At 40.3% G+C, this 20,748-nt stretch overlaps 1 pseudogene; it reads left to right on the top strand.

Annotated features, from left to right (window-relative positions):
- LOC139708703 (tensin-1-like) overlaps positions 1–20,748 on the top strand; it is a 210,337-nt pseudogene that overhangs the window by 116,441 nt on the left and 73,148 nt on the right.

Raw genomic sequence — 20,748 nt, forward strand, 5'->3', positions numbered from 1 at the left:
GCAAAAATATTCACATGCTTTTATTTTCGCGCTAGTTTCTGGTTGCGCGAAATGCGCGAAAATTTCAACACCGCGAAAATTTCCACTTTTACAGTACATGATACTTTTCAACACCGCGAAAATTTCCACTTTTACAGTCAGCGAGCTACAGAGTTGCTATGGTAACCCTGTGTTAGGGAGTATCTAAATCATCGTTAAAAATCATGCGTTTGCCCTTTGAAAATCATTCGTGAAAAATGAGTAACCTTCATAGTACAGTGCAATAATTTTCTCAGCATTGAGTTTTGATATGGGCTGCCCCCATATTACTCTTGTACTGTAGAATCTGACAGTAGATATGTATAGATGGATATAGATATGATCCCCAGTTTCAATGGACTTTGAGATTTGATGCTGCCACAACAATTCTCATCCAATTCAGATACCACAGGCTTCTAACAGATCAGTTACATCTCTATGTATAACTTCATGGTAGTGGTGATATGACTTGTAATCGTGTCGTAGATCTTATTCTACCATGACCTGTGTGACAGCAAATATGTTTTTGATAATCAGAAGGTTTGAAGTATAATTGCCTCATCATGATATGTGAAGTAAACTCCATCTCCCTCATTCTATCATGGTGTGTTTTTCCTCACATTGCTTTACCTTTGTCTTCTCCAGCCGTGTCTTTCCCCGCTGGTGGTCTGGAGAACCAGTACCGTAGCAACCTGCGGGATGTTGTACGGATGCTGCAGAACAAGCATCAAAACAGCTACGTCGTCTTCAACCTCTCCAGGAGGCGACATGATATCGCCAAGCTCAACCAAGAGGTGCACATTTATTCTCTCTCTTCCCCTCCCACTCCCCCTCCCACACAAGCATTCTCCCTCCCCATTCTTCTCCCTTTCTCTAGCTGTCCATCAACTTCATCTGACTTTTTTTTATTCTTAGCCAGCTCTTCAATCTCTCCTCGATTTACAAATCAGGGTGTTTTTGTGTGTTTTTAATACCTTGGTTATCTCTGTGTGCTGCTTGTTTGTTGCTATTGAGGAAGTGACTATAAATAGTCAAATCTGACTGACTGAAATGACTCTTTCTTTATTCCTTTAATCTGTGATTGGCAAATACAACTAAGAGACATGTTGTTTTGTGGTTACTTCATAAAGTATTCAAGTAGTGATGTGTCACAGAATATCAAAATGCTGAGTTACAGTCTTTTCTGTTCGTGAAGATACATGTATAAATATCAAACAACCCCATTGTGTCAATGAACTTTTCTTGTCACTCTGATATTTCTTCATCACTTCATGTTCTGATATTTCTTCATCACTTAATGTTAAGCAGAGTGGAATGCAAATCAAATGACATGGGGGATTGTATTGCCAGAAGCCAATGTGAAATGTTGATGCAAAACAAAGACAAAGAGCTCTCATTGAACCCTTGAGGAATATGAGGCTTTTGGATCAGTTGCTAAATGCAGTTTGATTTGTTGCAAGTTTCTTCATCAGAGAAGGTGATTCATGGCAAATGCTGGCCAAGAGGGAAAACAGATCTTTATTTAATGAATTCATGTCACATTACAGTCATCAAAACCTCATTGAAGGCATACTAATGATGTCAGTCATTCATATTCCTTTCACATCTTGTTTCTAAAAGTGTACTTCCGACCAGCAATGAACACATTAATGCAAGTAATCATCATTTTCTAAGTATCATGGGGTGGAAATTGAATCTTAGAGAGAAATGCATTTATCAAATCTTACAAATAAAATTGCAGGACACATGCATCATTTACATTCAGCCCATGTTGTATATGTGTCATTTGAATGATGAGACTGATTCATGTCTTCTGTGATTACAAGAAGAGTTAATTGGCACAATTAAAGAAATCTATAAAAGAATGATTGCAGTCAGTGCTCATTTGGGAACATATTGGTGATATGAGCTTGAATTTTACATATTCTAGTCCAGTATGCCATTCTTCAGAGAAGATTTTGAGAAACTTTGGAAGTTTGTTGCCTTTACTGTGCAGCTTCACACCATTTTTGAGTCATTGGTTTTTCTTTTGTAATGAAGGGTAAAGTCAAATAGACATAATGGCAGAGACTTCATCAAAATCAGACCTGAAATAAGAAACTTACAGAATTGTAAAGTTGCCCCATGTTTTCACACATCAGTGAATATTTGTCACAACCACCTACTCTGAATGGCAGAGAAGATTTCATTAGTAATGCATACTTATACCTATCTTATACCTATACTGATTCCTATCCACAGTGCAAGATATTGTAATTTAATGGATTGTGAGCCACTCTTTTTTTTTTGTATTTTAACAAAGAATCTGACTGTGTTCCCACAAATTAAGAGAAGTGCATGAAGAATATACCTGACATATCGTCGGTTGAGAATGACACGGGCGTTAAGTTGCCACTAAACCCATAGTGTTCAAGACAACTTAAAGCCCTTCTCATTCTCAACAGATGATATTTTGTTATAACTTGTGACATGTAAGGTTACCTCCCCTTCTGAACTGTTTAGATGACATTGAATATATTGCTTTTCAGCAAAAAAAAAAGTCTTGATGGGGGATATTTTAGTACTCATAATGGAAGGGAGTAGAACAATGTTGATTTTGCTGAGTGAATGTTGTCTGGATTTCATTGAAGGTGCGTGACTTGGGATGGCCCAATGTCCTCGCCCCACCCCTGGAGAGGCTGTGCAGTATCTGCAAACAGATTGAGACTTGGATGAAGACTAACCCCAACAATGTGGTGGTCCTTCATTGTAAGGTAGGTTCAGCTTTAAAGATATACCCCACAGATGTCTTGAAGGGAGAGAATTTAAGTGAAACAAAGAAAACAAGACCATACAAAAGAGGAAGTTTCAGAAACGCCACAAAGATTTTCACTTTAACAGTACATGAGAAGTCAACTGTGAGTCAACTTACAAATGCCTTTGAAACTGGAAAAGGTTTTTGATTTTTTTGTTTCCTGGAAACTGATAAAGAGCAGGCAAGAGAAGGCAGGAGCAGAGAGTGAGAGATGCAGAGAGAGAGATAGGACAAGAAACAGTTTATAGTTGTTGATAGATGAATGGAAACATAAACATTGCCTGAGATTGAAAGATATGTTCATATACAAACAGTCACTGCAGGCCAGCCCGATTGAAAAAGATATATCGGTGGGTAGATATGCCAAAATATACAGAGTGTGCTATGTTGATGTCAAGAAACTAATGTACAATTTTGCACTCGTTGATATATTGTAGCATAGAGAGGTATGCTGCAATGTCAAACAAACTCAGTATGCCTATTAAGCTGTCATTTTCAAACAAACAGAGACATTGAGGTACATGTTAATACATTCACAGAATGATACATAAAATATGTATGTTTACCAATGTTTACTCAAGATTATCTGTCATTTTCTTTTGTACTTTGGAAGAAAGAATTAAGAAATGAATTGAATGCACTTGTGTGTATGTAAATATATGTGTTATATTTTGAAATGTAGGTAGATAGTAAAATACATGTAATGATGAAAAGACATGTATATATAGGTAACTTCATACACAAGTGCTTGCAAGAACCATTTAAAAATTGATAAGAGTCTGTGTTGTGTGTTATGTGCAGAGCATCATTTGTGTAATATTCCACAAATCTCTATCCTCTTTCTAGGGTGGTCGAGGTCCAATTGGAGTTGTGGTGTCTGCATTCATGAACTACATGCACATCACTTCAAAGTAAGTAGATGATTGCCCTTGACCTAATCTACTTGACTTATTGTTTTTTAACGTTTTTTTCCCCTTCAAAATGCCTTCATATCTTTTGCTAGCAAAGCCATCTTCAAATTAAATGAATTGTTGATATTCGTTCTCTGTTTTGTGTCAGCACATCTGCCATATACCCGTAATTCATTTACTTAACTTGACTCATCTATTACCAGCTACAAGTTTATGCAAATTAATGTGCTGTAAAATGCTAAATAATATGAGGTTAAATAACGAATATCATTTTAGAAATCTATATTAAGGGCAACATGAAACTGCCTTCAATGAATGTAAAATCAATTATAGTGAAGAAGCAAAGTTTGACATTCATCTCCCTCGTTCATCAATTCTAGTACTGAATCCTCCATGGACCGGTTTGCCATGAAGCGCTTCTTGGATGCCAAGGCAGCAAACTCAATGCACCCCTCCCAGAGGCGCTACATTGATTATTTTACTGGCCTGCTCACAAACTCCATCCAGATCAACAGCGCCCCCTTGTTCCTGCACCACATTGTGATTCACGGCGTGCCTAACTATGACTCAAATGGAGGTAGAGAATATAAAACTTGTGAATGGCAGCATAAGTTCAAATAGAGAATGTTACATCATTCCTATATTCTGTAAGAGATTTACACTCCTATCTATGTTTTCTTTTTTTTCTTCTGAAGTTTGCATAAAAACCTATTGACTGCATTTACACCTATCGATAAAAAATTTTGTCTGTGTGTGGTTTTAGGGCAAAATTTCAAGTTACAATTTTAAGCGAGATGCGATCAAACTTTCATTAGAAATGTAGCATCGTAGGGGAAGTAAACAGTAAGATTGTAGGGGAAAATCCAATGAAGGTCCAGGTCAGATATGAGGGTCATTTTCTAAAAGTTGTGTCATTTACATAATGACTCAAGATATAGCAATGTTTGATGTTCATTCATGTTAGTTGGGTGCAGTGGAGTTGGGGAGTCCCAAGTAGAGTTTGGGATGTTAAAAGTCTCCTCAGTCTGAAATTTTACTGTTTAGCCAAGCCTTCTAAAAATAACATCATGACATTTACTTTGTACGTACCTCCAGTTTTGTTCAAAGACAGTTTGATATGCAGAGGTGCATTAGTTGGCATTGTTTTATCAAATGTTTTTTTGATTCTTTATTTTACACAAATGTTCACTCTAATCCTCATATGATTCATACCATGTAAGTAGTAAACCAGCTTCCTTCACAGTAAAGCCTCAAAGTACATTGTAAGAGAGAGAGAGAGAGAGAGAAGCATCTCATAAGATTTTATTTGATGGATATCCATAGTAATTAATTTGTGATTTATTCTATTTACTTTGTCTTCCTCTTTATGGGTTCATTAGTAAGTGAAAAATTGTCATCTCTTTGTCACCTAACTATCCAGGCTGCAGACCATTTGTGAGAATCTACCAGGGCATGCATCCTGTGTACACATCGGGAGTCTAGTGAGTATTTTTGACAAAATCCAGATCTAGTTTCTGCTCTTCCTACAGATGTTGATGGAAAGTGAATCAATAGTGCCTGTAGTATTCATCGGATCTTTGCGTTCTAACCTAAATCCATTCTTTGATACTGAATTCCATAACTTTCTGGGAAAGGAGTTTCTGTTTCCTGACGTGAGATCATCAAGGATGTTTTCCCCATTGGAACAACTGCAAGGTCATATGATCCATATGAGATTAGATTATTAGATATCACAATTCAGAGTTTCAGTGTTGTTTGCTATCATCCTCTTTCTTTATCTGTTATCAGTATTTTTGAGATTATGGAATCACACCCACAGACATCCTTAAAGATCTTTCATCTGCCATTCATTCCCTTTTTAGAGAAAATCTTTCAAGCATCTGTAAGATTTTTCATCTTTATATTGTCCCATATTTCCTGTTTTGAAGGAAGTTTGATGGGCGTGTTCAGCAATGATTCTCTTCTTACTTTTGAGGATGTTTGCACAGAGATGTCGAAATATTGCTTTTTTTTGTCTGTTTCTTTAGTACTGTACCCGAAGGAACTAGTCGATTTGCCATCACACCGGAAAGGGCCCTATCTCTGAGGGGAGATATCCTTGTAAGTATGACAATAACATGTGTTTGAGCCCTCACAGAAATAACATTATTGAGATTTCTTGAACATCAAGAACATGAACATGTGGGACCTAATGATCCATCACTAACTAGGGATAGCCTACTACTATTGACCTATCATAATTGAGTAGAAATAAAGGGTTTATATTGGATGTAGATTGCTTTTGAATAACTATTGCAGCATTTAATGTGTATCAAACGTAATTCACAGAGCACACACACGCAAAATAAATATCTGTAAATTGTAATGTGGTACATATTGCTATGTCTTATGTTTTACAAGTCCAACTCTTACAAAATTAACAGCTTGCAATAATATTTACCTCCTATAACTCAAGTCCATAGTATCTCATCTCCAAGGTGGGAAATTGCAAATTTTTCTTTAAAAGTTATGATATGTCTTTCTCCTTTCTCATTCAGGGCACCATTTTATGAAAGCTGTCAGCCCAAACAAGTTGTTAGTCTCTGACAGTTACCATAGTAACAGCTAGTGACCAGAGCTTCTCAGCCAATCAAAACCAAGGATTTTACTAATATTGTCAGAGACTGACAACTTTTTTGAACCAGTTCCCTGAATTCAACCACTTGTGAAATTGCCTTACAAGTCCCAATTTGTGAAGTATGTGGTGTATGCAGTGAGATAGCATGATATTCAAAGCCATCAAAAGCTTTTCCAGTTGCAAATGATTGTTGATCTAACCCATTATTTTACCATGGGTGATTTTTGCAAGTGAAAAGTTATCTAGAGACATAGAAGTGAAGCCTTGAAATTGTCACTGCAGGAGAAGTAACTGAACATCCAAATCTGAAAACTGATGAGGTATCTATTTGTGTTATGGTGCAGGTGAAGTGCTATCACAAGAAGTTCCGTTCAACGACACGTGACACTGTGTTCAGGTGCCAGTTTCACACAACAGCCGTCATGGAGTATAGACTGGTCTTCCAGAAGCAGGAGCTGGATGATGCATGCACAGGTGAGAAGACAATCACAAATCTCTGTCAGTGGGACTATATTGATGTTATACCACTCCTACCATTCTTTCTGATTTATTTCACAATATATATATTCTCTCTTAACCTTTGACTTTTATCTTTCATATTTTATCTCTTATATTTCTGGATATTTGTCAATCTATCCATTTGTTGTTGTTTTTTTGTCTCCCTCAATTTCCTTTTTCAGTCTATTTGCTTAGATGATGGTCAGTCACTTCTCTGTCACACATTTCATGGTAATTTTTAAAAAAAATTATATCAATATATACATTGTATTTAGGTATATGAAGCTTTTGTTGAATATCTAAATTAGCAGAACATTCTGCATATTATTTTTGATACAGCTTGTGCAAGTAAAAAAAACCACTTTCTTTATGTTGGATTACATATTTTCCTCATCAGATGCCCGTTTCCCAGACTTCACTAAAGTGGAGCTCATCTTCTCTTCTTCCCATGATGCCTTGCATGGAAGTGACTACGTCCCTGGGGCATCCTTCCCATCAGAGCTCATTGATGATCCCCTCATCCGATGGGACTCCTATGAGCACTTCAATGACATCATCGAGGGACCAGAAGGTATCTGTGATGTGCATACAGCTATCAATAGGGAGCTTTAGATTTTTAGTGGCACTATGAAGAATGATGATTTTTGTGGGTTTTTATTCCTCAATATAATGACCAGATAATGTATGCCTACATGTCTGACAGTCTCTTGAAATACTGATGGAAGAAAGCAGTTTTCCCTTTGTTTTGAATCCAAGACATTTGATTTGCCATTTAGCGTTCTTTATTAATGCAGATATTTCCTGGTGCAATTAGTATAACACATTAATATTCTTTTCTCTCTTCCTCTGCGGGTATCTCCCTACCAGATGGTGGTGGTGATCTCAATGAGACATCTGGCAACAACAACAACAACATGATCCTGGACATCCCTCACAGCCCCGCCCCAGATGGAAGCCTTTATGCCCAGGTCAAGAAAACTCCATCCCCGGAGCAGTCGCCCATCATCCCCCACCCCAAGCTGACTAATGGTGAGAGTAGCAGCCCAGTCCCTTATGTACTGTCCCCAGATCAGGCCCCCACAGTGAATGGACCACGGGAGGCACCAAAGAAGCATATGGACTATCGGGAGAGGATGGCCCTTGATGAGCTCTTGAAGGGGATTACTGGGGAAGGGACGGATGGTGGCATGGTGGTGAACAACAACACCCACTGGCAGGCACCACCATCACCAGAGAACCAGGTATCACTTTGATCTTACAATACATTGGGCAAAGATGTGGGTAGAGGGCATGTCAATCAAAACAGCCACACCCAGCATATCCATGATTTCTCTAGGGTTTAATCCTCCATCCTGGTTAAGTTGGCACCATTCTTATATGATCATGAGTTGGCATGGATTTCTCATGGTCAGTCAATGTACTCGCATTTGATTTCTCATTGGGGCTAGCAAGTTAGAAAAAAGCTCCTATGGCTTATTTTCAAATCTTCCCTCTATAGCATAGAAATTTGGTCATGAGAAAAGCAAAGAGAAGTACTGCGAAGACAATAACCAGTTCAAAAAGAATCACCTAGCATTAGTTCCTGCACTCTAGAATGTAATGATGGAAATCATAACAGCAATTATAAAAGCCAAACCAAAACAGAACAATACCAATCAACAAGAGTTTGCTTGCCTTGATGTATTGATGTAGCATAGCCAATGCTGCCTAAATTCAAGCAAAGTTTTTCTTGGGTTTTACGCAAATTATAGAAAAATATCTTCAAGCTTCTTCCACCTTCTTGCTGTCTGCTGAAAATTTCTCTCAAAGGAAAACAGTAGATTTATTCACAAGGGACACTTGTAAGTGTCAAAGTTTCAGTAGTTGTAAAAAAAGTGTGCATTGAATGAGTACACACTATGCCTAATCAGATATATTGTTACAACATACTTTTAGTTTCAGAATTTGTATGATATATGTATGTACTGGTACATGTGTATTTCTATGGACTTAAAGAAAAGTCAGGTAGCAAAGATACAAATGTAAAGTTTCTGCATCCTTCCAACTGTTCATGTCTGTGGATTCCCTCCCACCAGGTTCTTCATCATGATCCTGTCCACACTCGGCGTATCGTCAGTGTGAGTGAAGACCTGCGACATGCTCCAATCGCTGTGTCCAAACCCAAGCCACCTCCTGTCAAAGAAGAGGTTAGTGAAGAGAATGCCAGTGTAAACAACGCCTCACCAAAGAAATCACCGGCGGCTCGAAAGGCATCAGTAGATGCGGAAAATCCCTATGCGGAAATCACTGATGCAATGCAGCTACAGCAGCAGCAGCAGCAGCAACAGCAACAGCAACAGTTGCAGCAAAACCCTAACAGGAATCCCCTTGGACCCCAGCAGGAGAGCATTAGTCCTGTGATCCAGCAGAGGCAGGAACACACAGCACCCCCTATGGTGAATGGAGGTATCAATGTGCCAAGGACTGTGGAGCAGCACAACCCTACATACGAAGTCACACCAAAGGGTGCCCACCAACGGACGCTGACAAATGGAGGAATAGACCAGAATGGACCAGTGAACTTGAATCCAGCTCAGAACCAGGCAAACCTGAATTATAGTAGAAGTCCACAGGTGAACTACAATCCAGGCCAGATTAGCCATGGACCAGTGCCGGTGAACGCTGGGCCAGCCACACCGCACGTGGCACAGATGAATGGCCCTGTGGAGACCCCTATCGTACCCAACTCAGTAGCAAGTAGGGTGACAGAAAGGACTCCAACCCTCAACCCCTTAGTGAATGGCCCTACGTCACCACCAACATTTAGCAACAATCAGTACCAGCCCCAACCACTCAGAGCCAAGGAGGAGCGATTCCAGCTCGTAAGGAAGGACCCCAACACCTTTCAGCAGCAGGTGCAGCAAGTTCCAGCTCAGCCCCAGCCCCAGCCCCAGCCCCAGCCTCAACCCCAACCCCAGTTCCAGCCCCAGCTCCAACCCCAGCCCCAGCCCCTGCTCCAGCACCAGCCTCAGCCCCAGCCCCAGAGCCAGTACCAACTCAAAGCATCCCCTGTGGAGTTTGTCCAGACCAGCCCCATTGGTTCCAGTCCTGGAGAGGATGATGGGGGATTACACTGGCTCCGGAAGCAGCAGGAGAAGCTTCGGGAGAAACGAGAGAGGGAGCAAGGGAGAGCCATTGTCAGGGAGTCGCCTCCCATCAAGGGACCCAGTGGCAGTGGTCCGATGCAGGAGCGGGTAGAGCCTGTATCCGTCACCCCAGTCAGCGCTTCACCCAAGCTGCGAGTCCGCTTTGAGGGGGACTCAAACTCTCCCACATCACCACCTGTAGCCTCGCCTCCAGCAGCAAACATTAATCAAGACCCTTCAGCATCCTGGCTGGAAAAGCAGCAGCAGAAACTGCGTGAGCGCCATGCAAATAATCAACCAGTGCCCATTAATCAGGCACCATACGTTTCTACATCAACCACTCCCCTCAACAATGCAATGGCCCCATCCCATGACCCTCTGTCACTGACTCCACCCCAAAGCGGGGGCGTCTCAGCCCGACGAGGCATCTCACCTTCCCCTCTCTCCATCTCAAATGACCTGGAGCGTTCTCTCGATGAACTCGGCAGTCTCAACACTGGCCAGCCCTCTGGGGCATATGTCCAGCGCACCACCCCAACCACTAACCAGATGGAATGGGAGCCGCATGAGCGTCCACTGAACAGGCAGCTGTCTGACCTAACACATGACAGGTTTCGAGACCCTGTCTACCAACGTCCCATTGCTGACCAGACTCCCAAGAACCAAGGTATTCACCATACACCTGCTACACCATATGATCCAGTGCCACCAATTCTAGCATCCTCTCAGCTCTACAGCGGGTAAGTATTACATATTCATGTTCAGGGCTTTACAAAAATGTAAATAACTGCTAATGGAACAAAAAGTGCTTTCGTAGGGTGTTTTCCCCCTATTTAGGATACATGTGTTTTGTTGTTGTTTTATAGTTTTTAGCACCAGGAAATTTCAAAGTAGGCCATATTGTGTGAAACTATAGTGTCATTTTCACATTTCAGGAAATTTCAGAGTAGGCCGTATTGTGTGAAACTATAGTGTCATTTTCACATTTCTGTTGTTATCGAAGTCAGTTTGTTTTTATATCACATATTTGAATGTTTTTTGAAAGGTAACATTTTGAAAATCCTTGGAACTTTTGAAGATATCAAGATGGGTTGTACTATCTGTAAGTTTTCAGTTATCGTCTTGATTACAATGAAATGGTACTGTTCTTAAGTGAGAGTCATAGGAATGATTCCAGTGAATTCAGATTGGTAAGATTTTAATCATTTAGTATTTGGAAATGCATATATGAGCTGGTTAAGTAGTGAAATGAAGTGATATTAGTGTATTGGTATGAAATTTAAGTATTGTTTAGGACTGTAGTACCCTGACCAATTTTTCAGAATGACAAAATGGCACAAGTTGTTTCTTCATCAGTCATAATGGGAGAAGATCAGAATAGATGCAATGGTACTAATAAAGCATTGTAATTATTGCAATAAGTAAAGCAAAAGAAGTGAGAAACAATTATCAAATAATGTTGAATGTAATCTTATCACAGCAGGCTGTGTCAAGACTTCTCATCCCTTATTTGTGGTTTCAAAAATCATGTTTAAAAGAAAATATTGGATATTGACCACAGTTGGCCCTATGACCAGTTTTACAGTCTGGCATGCTGGGTAGCATTACAGTGAAATCACTACAGCGACCATCCTGTATATACATTGTAGCTACAATAAAAACCCTGAAATATTACAAATCGGGTAATTTTTTATGACTTAGTGGTAATTAAGTAGTCCTAGATTTTTTTTTGTCACATGGTGCACAAATTTGTAGCATTCTATTGCACACACTGCCCTGCTTGTGCAGAATAAACACATACTAAAAAAAAAAGTTGGGATAACTCTATATTCTAATAAAAGTTAACTTGGAAAGGGCTTGCTGGATACCGGTAATTGATTACTTTGAGTGGTGTCACATTTCTGGACTGAGTTGGTTTGGTCATTTCATATATATATCACATTTTATATCAGTCCTAACACATATTTATGCACATTTGTTAGCAGTGTCTGTGCTTTCTCCACATGGGATTTCCTTGTACAGTTTAATTGACCTCATTGTGAATGATAACAACCGTAACACATGGCATGAAATTGAAAAACTTTCCATGATCATGTTGGAGTAACTCTTGCATGCATGTGACTTTGTGCTGCTACTAGTTAGTCAATCCATACTATATCTTCCAATATGATTAGAATAATTCATAAAGAAAGCAATAAGAGCATAACTGGCAAGTTCACTGACATAATTTGGGAAGTCTGCTCACAGTCAAAAGCAATGCTTACCAGGAAATGGAATAGAAAGGCAAAAGAATTTGCTTTGTGCTTTCCATCTAAGCTGAAGCCACAGTATGAAAGATATGAATGTAAAAATTGTCAAACAAACAAGATCTTTGGCCAGTCTGTGTTCTCAAATTTTACAGTATCATAAACAATCATGAAAAATCATGAAGAATATTCAGAGGAAACATTATGTTTGCACTGTTGTATGCCTTCATGGGAATTTTGGTGTTCAAATTAACCCAAAGGCCTAAATTCACAAAGGTAGTATCAAGAAATTCTGTGGATTAAATTTAGTGCATAAGAACTAAAAGAAGTGCAAAATAAACATACATTTCACATGTGCATATCAGCTCAAGTTAATTATTGGATGTCTGCTGTTGTACTTGATGTGACATGCACATTTATGCACTCAAAATTTGCAGAATTCTTGGACTTTTACCATGACATTCAAACTACCCTTGTGAATTCCAGCCATATAGTTGCAGTGTTATGTATGAAACTGACTTCTGTATGTATGTATGTATTCACACACCCACATCATGAATATATTTATCTTCTTTTCCGGTCATTTTGTATCATGATGATGTTGATAACATGGTATGCCACACTGATTAACCTTTCCATTTAATCTCATCCTTCTTCCATGGTCTCTTGACATCCTTGCTGTTTTTCTTGGTCTGTGTGTGTTCACCCGCCCTTCTCACCTGTGACTTTTCACTCACGCATCCTTCGCCAACCTGCAATATAATCCATCTGTCGCCACTACTGACATGATGCACAAATAAAGACGCAGTGATCACCTTGAACAGCAGCAGTTGAGGCGTATCCAAGCACGCAGTGCGCTTGCATCACAGGTTGGCATATCGTATGGAAGCAGCTTGATTCAAGCTGGGGCTAGCTCTCCTCATGGTATCAACATGCCCTCCAAGGTCAGCTCTGGTCCTGTCTCCTTGGATTCAGGCTACGAATCATCCTCGCATCAGACATTATCATCCAATCTCTCATCAGTTGCTCCAGCAGTGATGAGCAAAAACGTTACACGATTTGTTGGAAAGGATGGTTCTGAAACAACAATTACAAACACTACAGAACGCAGGAAGAAGACAATACAGGTTTTCCCTGTCACCAACCAGGACGGGTCTCAATCGTATCCATCCATTCCTGTTACTCAGTGGAAGTCAGATATTGGTGCACAGCCAAATGCCAACTCAGTGTCTCAAGGAAAACCACCAATCAATATCCATGTCAACCCATATGAAGAAGTCCATGACTTTCATCTGAAGTCACAGGAAAGTAGGATTCCCAATGGAGGACATTACACTGCAGGAAACTTTCCAAAGCAAGGGTCAAGTTCCTCAGCAGTCTCAGCTGCAGGCCTTCGGTCACCATCGTCAGCCTTTGTGCCTATCACTATCTCCACCTCCACTGCCAGGGATCATGTCTATGACACCTCTATCCTTTCCTCCTCCTCTTCCTCTTCCACATCATCTCTTCCAGCTCTTTACCATAGTAACCCTCTTCCTCCCCCTCCTCCAACTGGTACTCTTCCCCATCACCAAACTAACAGTGGTTATGGGCACCACAACCACCATCACCACCACCAAATTCACCAGTCCAGCCACACCCAGTCTTCCAATAATTGCCAGGATAAGCCGCCACAGCCTTCCCTCACACAAACCCCTGTCATGCCCTCCAAAGGCCCCAGGGTGGGTGAATATGAGTTTCTACCTCAGGGATCAGTTTCCAAGTCAAATGAGGGACCACACTCTGTGGCATCCTCTCCTGCTCACACACTCCTCAAGTCAGCATTCCGGCAGGCTGACCTTCTACTCACTCCATCCAGTGTGCCAGGTCTTTCAAACCCTCTCATTCCAAACCAGAGACCAAAAGTTAGCTTCCAACTGGAGGAAGACCACAAGGGGCTCCCACAAAATGGGGTTCCTCCTCAAAAGTTAAATTTTGAAAAAGAGACTGAACAGCCCCCAAGAGCATCTTCAGTCCCTCCCTCTCTCCCTTCTTATGATTGGGTCATGACCAGGATAAGGGAGCTTCGTAAGGGCACTAACATAGACAAGCAAAACACAGGTGAAGAGTTGTTGGGTCAGTCCACTCACAACAGGGGAGAGGTTAGGTCTGAGGGTAACCAGAAAACATCAAGCAAGGTGCATTTTAGCTTGAGGAATGAGGTAATAGCAGGGAGCAGGGTTGGGCAAGGAAATCGTACAAATGATAGTAAGTCAGAGGTCGTGCAGCCCATTCCACAGCGCCCCCACATGTCGCAGTTTGAGAAATTGACAACACTCCCTCCAAAGGGAAATGGACGGTGTAGGACCCCACAGGACACAGGCACCCTGTCCAGAAAGTCCCATTCTCATGATCCACATCTGCCGACCTCTGGCAATGCCCCTATCAAGACAGAGGATAAAGATCGGTTGAATGTTCATGGCTTCAATCTCCATGGCAACGATTCTCACAACAGGCAGCAGATGACACCATCACCAGCATCAGTTGTCACACAGCGCTTTTTCCCAAGCAGCCCAGTTCTTCCAAGCCAAAACACAAATGCAGGGACTTTGGGAAGGATACAACATCCGGAGGAAAGAACACACGTGGGTCATGTGGTCAATTCACAGAACACAAGATTTCAGCATCGCGAGCAGCAGTTGCTGCAGTCGGAACGTAAAGTGCGCACATTTAATAAGCAATCCCTGCATGTTGAAGCCACTAACCCCCAACAGAGTGTGTCCTTTAACTCCAGCAATCCCTCCTCCTCTTCCTCTGCTGTGAGATTGCATGGTTCGACACGCCCGAGTTTTTCCCGAAGCTTGAGCAGCTCAGGGTTGAATGAACTTGTGTATGCTGGTGCCGAGACTAACAATAATGAGGTCACTGGCACGGGTGATGCATTTTCGTCCCTTGATGATGCTGTCAAGATGTTGTCGCACTGGAGCAGTGAGATCCAAAAACTGAGTGACCCATACCGTTCGGATGACTCTAACCGTAACACGCATGCTGTAGAGTGCAGAGGTCAATCTCCCGCTCCCACTCACCACCATCATCACAGCAGCCAATCAGATGCCCGGACTAACTCCCATCACCACACCCACACCCTCCAATCAAATGGGAGCTACCATTTCACATCTCAAAACTTGACCAATCACAGGCCACAGGCCACATCCACGCCCAGGAAGGGGCTCGATGAAGTGGATCTGCACATTGACGAACCCACGGAGACGGACATCCCGAAAGGTGTGGTGGCCGACCGGACATGTGAGTAGAAGAATATATACTTTTTCATAGATGACCACTTTTCATGGGATTCCATCAGGCAGAATAGAATTGTCCATCTCTGTAGTTTTTCTCCCTCAATTATGAATGATTCCCTTCTAAGGGTTAAACCAAAATAAAGCAATTATTAGGCTTCAGTACTTTTTCTAATGGACAGCTTAGATATTCTTGTAATGTTGAGATAGATCATCTTTTCAAAATGTATGAATGATGCAACATATGTCTATCAACCTATTGTTAACAAGGCTGATTATGCCATGTATCAAATGAAAGTGGGACTTACCATATCTCAGGAAGCAGGTTAAATGTTTCAATGGTGTTAAACATGAGAGATAGGTATCTGCAATCCATCTGTAGGAAGCCAAGAACAAGAATGAAGAAGTAGAATATAGTGACAAACTAAGTCTAACCTTCAGCATTATCACCTTCCAATTTTTGTTTTTGATGACAATAAACCCCACAAGAAAACTTTTGAGGAGGAAAACTTGATTGAAAAATATGATTATTGCTAATACCTTTCCCTGAAAGTAATTTTTTCTGTTCATCTTTTTGTTTGTTTCACAAAAGACTCCATGGAAAGATCACTGAGCCCCCCTCCAGCCCAGCAGACAAATTCTCGCCCACCTCGCCGCACCAACTCCCAGTCAGGCTATGATTCAGACACGGGCATCCAACAGTACTACCGCCCACCACGCCGGCGCAACCTGGTGGACCCCAGCGCAGAAGTGTGGTTGCAGAACCCTGGTGGCCTTCCAAAGAAAGTATGTCATCGGCCTCACCATCAAAACCAGAAACTTGACAATCCCAATAAAATGTAGTGTTCATATGTGCATATTTCCGGCCATTTAGTTTTTATGCAAAACTGTGTCATCCCTTCATACTCCTCATAATATATTGTAGGTGATAAGTAATGAAATGTCAATAGTGACAGTCATTGAATACTGATTAACTTTCATTCCTCCCAGCATGAATGATACTGGATTTACCCCCATTTTCTAGAACCCATGAAGATATAGGAAGACCACCATGTTTATAAAACATGTTGCATCATTTCCTGTTGTTTTTCTTTCTCTTCTGTGATAATCTATCACAGGAAAATGAGCACTGGAATAGAACAGAAGGTCTGAAGAAACAGAATGGTCAGAAACCAGTTGACTCCTATGACCTGAGCTCATCCACAGAAAGCATATCGGGAGCCAAGACGCCCAAATTTCCGGTCGGACCTCGTGCCTATGCCAACATGACAAAGACTTTCATCGTCATGTCTGGGGCACCCCCACATGGTATGGCTGAAGTCAGTACTAAGATCTAGAGAGAGTAGAAAAGAACAGCAAGGCTAAGCATTTATGATCATGGCAACAAAACAATCCTTAATACCTCTGTCAAAACATAATATATATGCAAAGGTGACATATGTTACCACAGACAGAATGAAGGAACCAGAAAATAGTGTCATGGGAAAGTGGGAAAAAGTTACATGGACTTGCAAGAGTAGTGTGGACAAACACTGCAAACTTGTTGGCACAGAAATACGAGAAGAATATGTATTTAGTGGAGATTAGTAGAAATGTTGACATCAACATAACTTTACATATCATGTATTTGATATAATTTTGCCCACTCGAGTACATTCTATGTTTTTATATAATCAAAATGTTGATTTTGATTGGTACCTGGGACTAACATCATAGGGAAAAATAAAGATATGATGAAACATATTTCTCTCTACCCCATTATATGTATACAATATACCATGTACTATAAAACATGATATATTTGCGGCATGAAATTTTCACGAATTGGAGCCGATGGCCTTTTTCGTGGCATGAAATTCTGGCAAATTGCCACTGGCATTTAATGCTTATAGTGTAGACAAGAACTTTCGTGTGCATTTTCATTATGTGAATCTTGGCACTTGCAGAATTCGCGAAATTAAAATGTATGCAGAGACTCCAACTCTCCCGTTTTCGACGGGAGATCTCCCGGCAATTTTTGCAAAATCTCCCGTTCTCCCACTCGAGATTTAATTTCTCCCGCCCTGGCTCTGTGTCTCCCGTTGGAAAGGATTTCTTACTTATTGCTTTTGTATGTTAAAAAAAAGCCTTTAATAGCACCAGAGAGCATCAAGAACCCTAGGAACTTCGCGCTTCGCACACATCAACTTTGAGCCTCCCGTTTGCTAGGGGTTTCAGGCGGGAGAATCTCCAGATCAGAAGGTGCTTGGGGTTGGAGTCTCTGTGCATGTGAACATTCCTCGTTTTACAGTATATAAATATGTATATCATCCTTTGTCCGTTTCTCATGATGTCTCTGTCTTTTGTCTCTCTCTTTCTCTTGTCCTCCTGTCTTTTTTTCTTTGTATTTTTTTTTTATATTTCTCTCTCTGACAGGACCAGATGAGCCCCACCCCTTGTCCCCCATGAGGAGACAGGACAGTGACACATTTGACAACTCTTCTTTGCCAGCTGATGACAGTGGCCCAGAGATGTATGCCCCGCCCCCATCAAGGGCAGAACCAGTTGTGCCTACTCCTACACCTGCAGTGCACTTGTACACACAACAGGCTAGGACTCCAACAGCACTGGATGATGTAAGCCTCGCAATATGTTTGTTTTTTTCCAGGGCAAGAAATGTTTTCTCCCTGTTTATTTCATTTACTTTTGTGAATATCAGAAAAACTCACAATGATGTATTAAACATTGCCAAATTAATTTTTGCCAGGATATACCATATTGCTTCCATCACAACTTTATGCTTCTCAAATCACAAAATTTTGAATATACCCTCTGTACTGCACAGATTATGCAAATACACCCTTTTTCTCCATGATACAGATATGATAAGATTTATCTTTAGGGTGGTGGCTTAGAAGTTTGCTATTCCATGTAAGACTGATAGTGTGAAATCAGCAACTTTGCATTAACATCTACGATCAATTCTCTGTGATAAGCAAGATTGACAAAGCATTAGTGTCATGTCTGAAGAGGAGCGTTTGAATCCCTCCCTTTCCCTCTCTCCCCCTCTCTATCTAGCTATCTGTTTATCTATCTATTTATCTATCTTTCTATCTATTTATCTATCTGTCTACCTGTCTATCTATCTATCTATCTATCTATCTATCTATCTATCTATCTATCTATCTACCTACCTGTCTATCTATCTATCTATCCATCTATCTATCTATCTATCTATCTATCTACCTGTCTATCTATCTGTCTATCCATCTATGTATTTATTTATCTATCCATCTATCTATCTATCTATCCATCTATCTATTTATCTATCTATCTGTCTATCTATCTGTCTATCCACCTGTCTATCTATTTATCTATCTATCTACCTGTCTACCTATCTATCTATCCATCTATTTATTTATCTATCCATCTATCTATCTATTTGTCTGTCTCTTTGTCTTTTCCTTCAGGATGCACTGACACAGTTGGAGTATCTAGAGAGTGAACCTTGGATGGGAAAGCGTCCCCAGGTTAAGACCACTCCCAAAAGGATGGAGGCGGAACCCTGGACCCTCCAGATTCCACAGTTGACTCCGACCAGTACAACATCCATCACCACTGGCCCAGTACCAGCCATGATGACTGGAGCTCCATACTCCACAACTACCACCACCACCACCAGTGTCCAGTGGAGGAGAGAAGGTAGCAACCAACAGCCGGTTGAGGTTGCCCCCATTGAGGTAGACCTTAGGGGCGCTGAGGAGGCAAGGAGAAAAAAGAGGTATGTTTGGCTTTTAGGGATGAAGATCAACAATATGTTTGTACCCACAGAAATATTGTTTGATGATGTTTTCATCAAATTTCACAAAACAAAAATGTTGTATTGTCTTCTGTTCTTTCTTTTTCTTTAATTCAGGCATTTACCAGGATGGAATGTTATAGTTTTTTAGTCATTTGTATGTCAAGATAGTTAGACTGTGATGATTTCAATTTTAATTTCTCATTAGGTTTTGTCATTTAGCTTCTACATTGATTTAGAGTGTCTTTCACTTTGTAGGACTTTTTTTATTAGTCAAAGAATAAAAACACATATTTGGTGTTGTTGTATCATATTTGATAGATATCTATGAAAGAAATGTTTCTCTTTAAACTTGTAGTAGTTTCATATGTGGCTTTGAAAAGATTATGTCAGTATCGTTTGCCACTGACCGTGCTTGTTTACTATCTATATCTTTTATATCACATAAAGCTTTTGTGTTATTTCATTGCCTTACCCTGTGCTGAAATAATTAATGCTTCTTACTACCATTCAGTTTACCTATGCTTTTTTTGCCTCAGAAAGCAAATCTCTATAAAACAACAAGATAGTAGTCCTTGTTTGGTTATGGTGATCAGTGTGCCAGAATAAAGAAGAGTTGTTGCAATGCAAAATCACAACCATGAACATTTATTTTGGTCATGGTATCGCATTTACATAATGAATTCTCAGAGCTAAGAAAGTGATGAAATTGAAAGAAAATAAGAATCTGTGGAATGATTTTTATTTTTGTCTCCTGAAATGGGAGGCAGTTTGATTTGACAGCTTACCTGACACATGTGATACCAATGTAATGTTCCTTGGAACTCTTCAAAATTTGAACTTCAGAACAGTTCTGTTCATTTGCAATGTAGAGATGTCATGCAAATGAGGGCTATTATTTCATAACATGGCTGCAATTGCAAGTTGACTCAGCTCTAAAATCACATTCATGTTATTGTCATCATGCAATTGAAAAAAAAAAACCCAACTATATATATAAAGATATACCTTAAAAATATATATTTAGCTTGTCTCATTTCTTGCAATTCATGATTTTCAGGTAATTTTGTGAGTGGTCAAATTCATACATTCATGTCAGGATCAGAGTTAATATTTTTGCATGTTGCAATATTTTGCAAAAATGAAAACCATGCAAAATATATGGTCCATACAGTATGTTAGTCAATGTCTGCTTCATTTATATATTCTTGTGCATTCTCTGTGTCTTTCTGTTCTTTTCACAAAGTCCTTGTATTCTTTCTAATAGTATCCTGCTATTGTAATGACTTTTTATTTCATAGTCCTCCACCAACAATGAAAATTGATGATCTTTTAGAGGAGCATTTTCCAACTCCGTAGGTCTTTGCACCAAGTTTCATGTGTCTCTGTTCATCCCTCACAATTCATTCATTAACATAAAATCCCCCTAATTCATGCCTACCCCTAGGACATAGTTTGCCATTTTCATTTGTAAAGGGTTGCA

The sequence above is a fragment of the Diadema antillarum genome, unplaced genomic scaffold (genome assembly GCF_040938485.1).
Source record: "Diadema antillarum isolate AM-2024a unplaced genomic scaffold, OU_Dant_1.0 seq00001367_RagTag, whole genome shotgun sequence".
Taxonomy (NCBI): Eukaryota; Metazoa; Echinodermata; class Echinoidea; order Diadematoida; family Diadematidae; genus Diadema; species Diadema antillarum.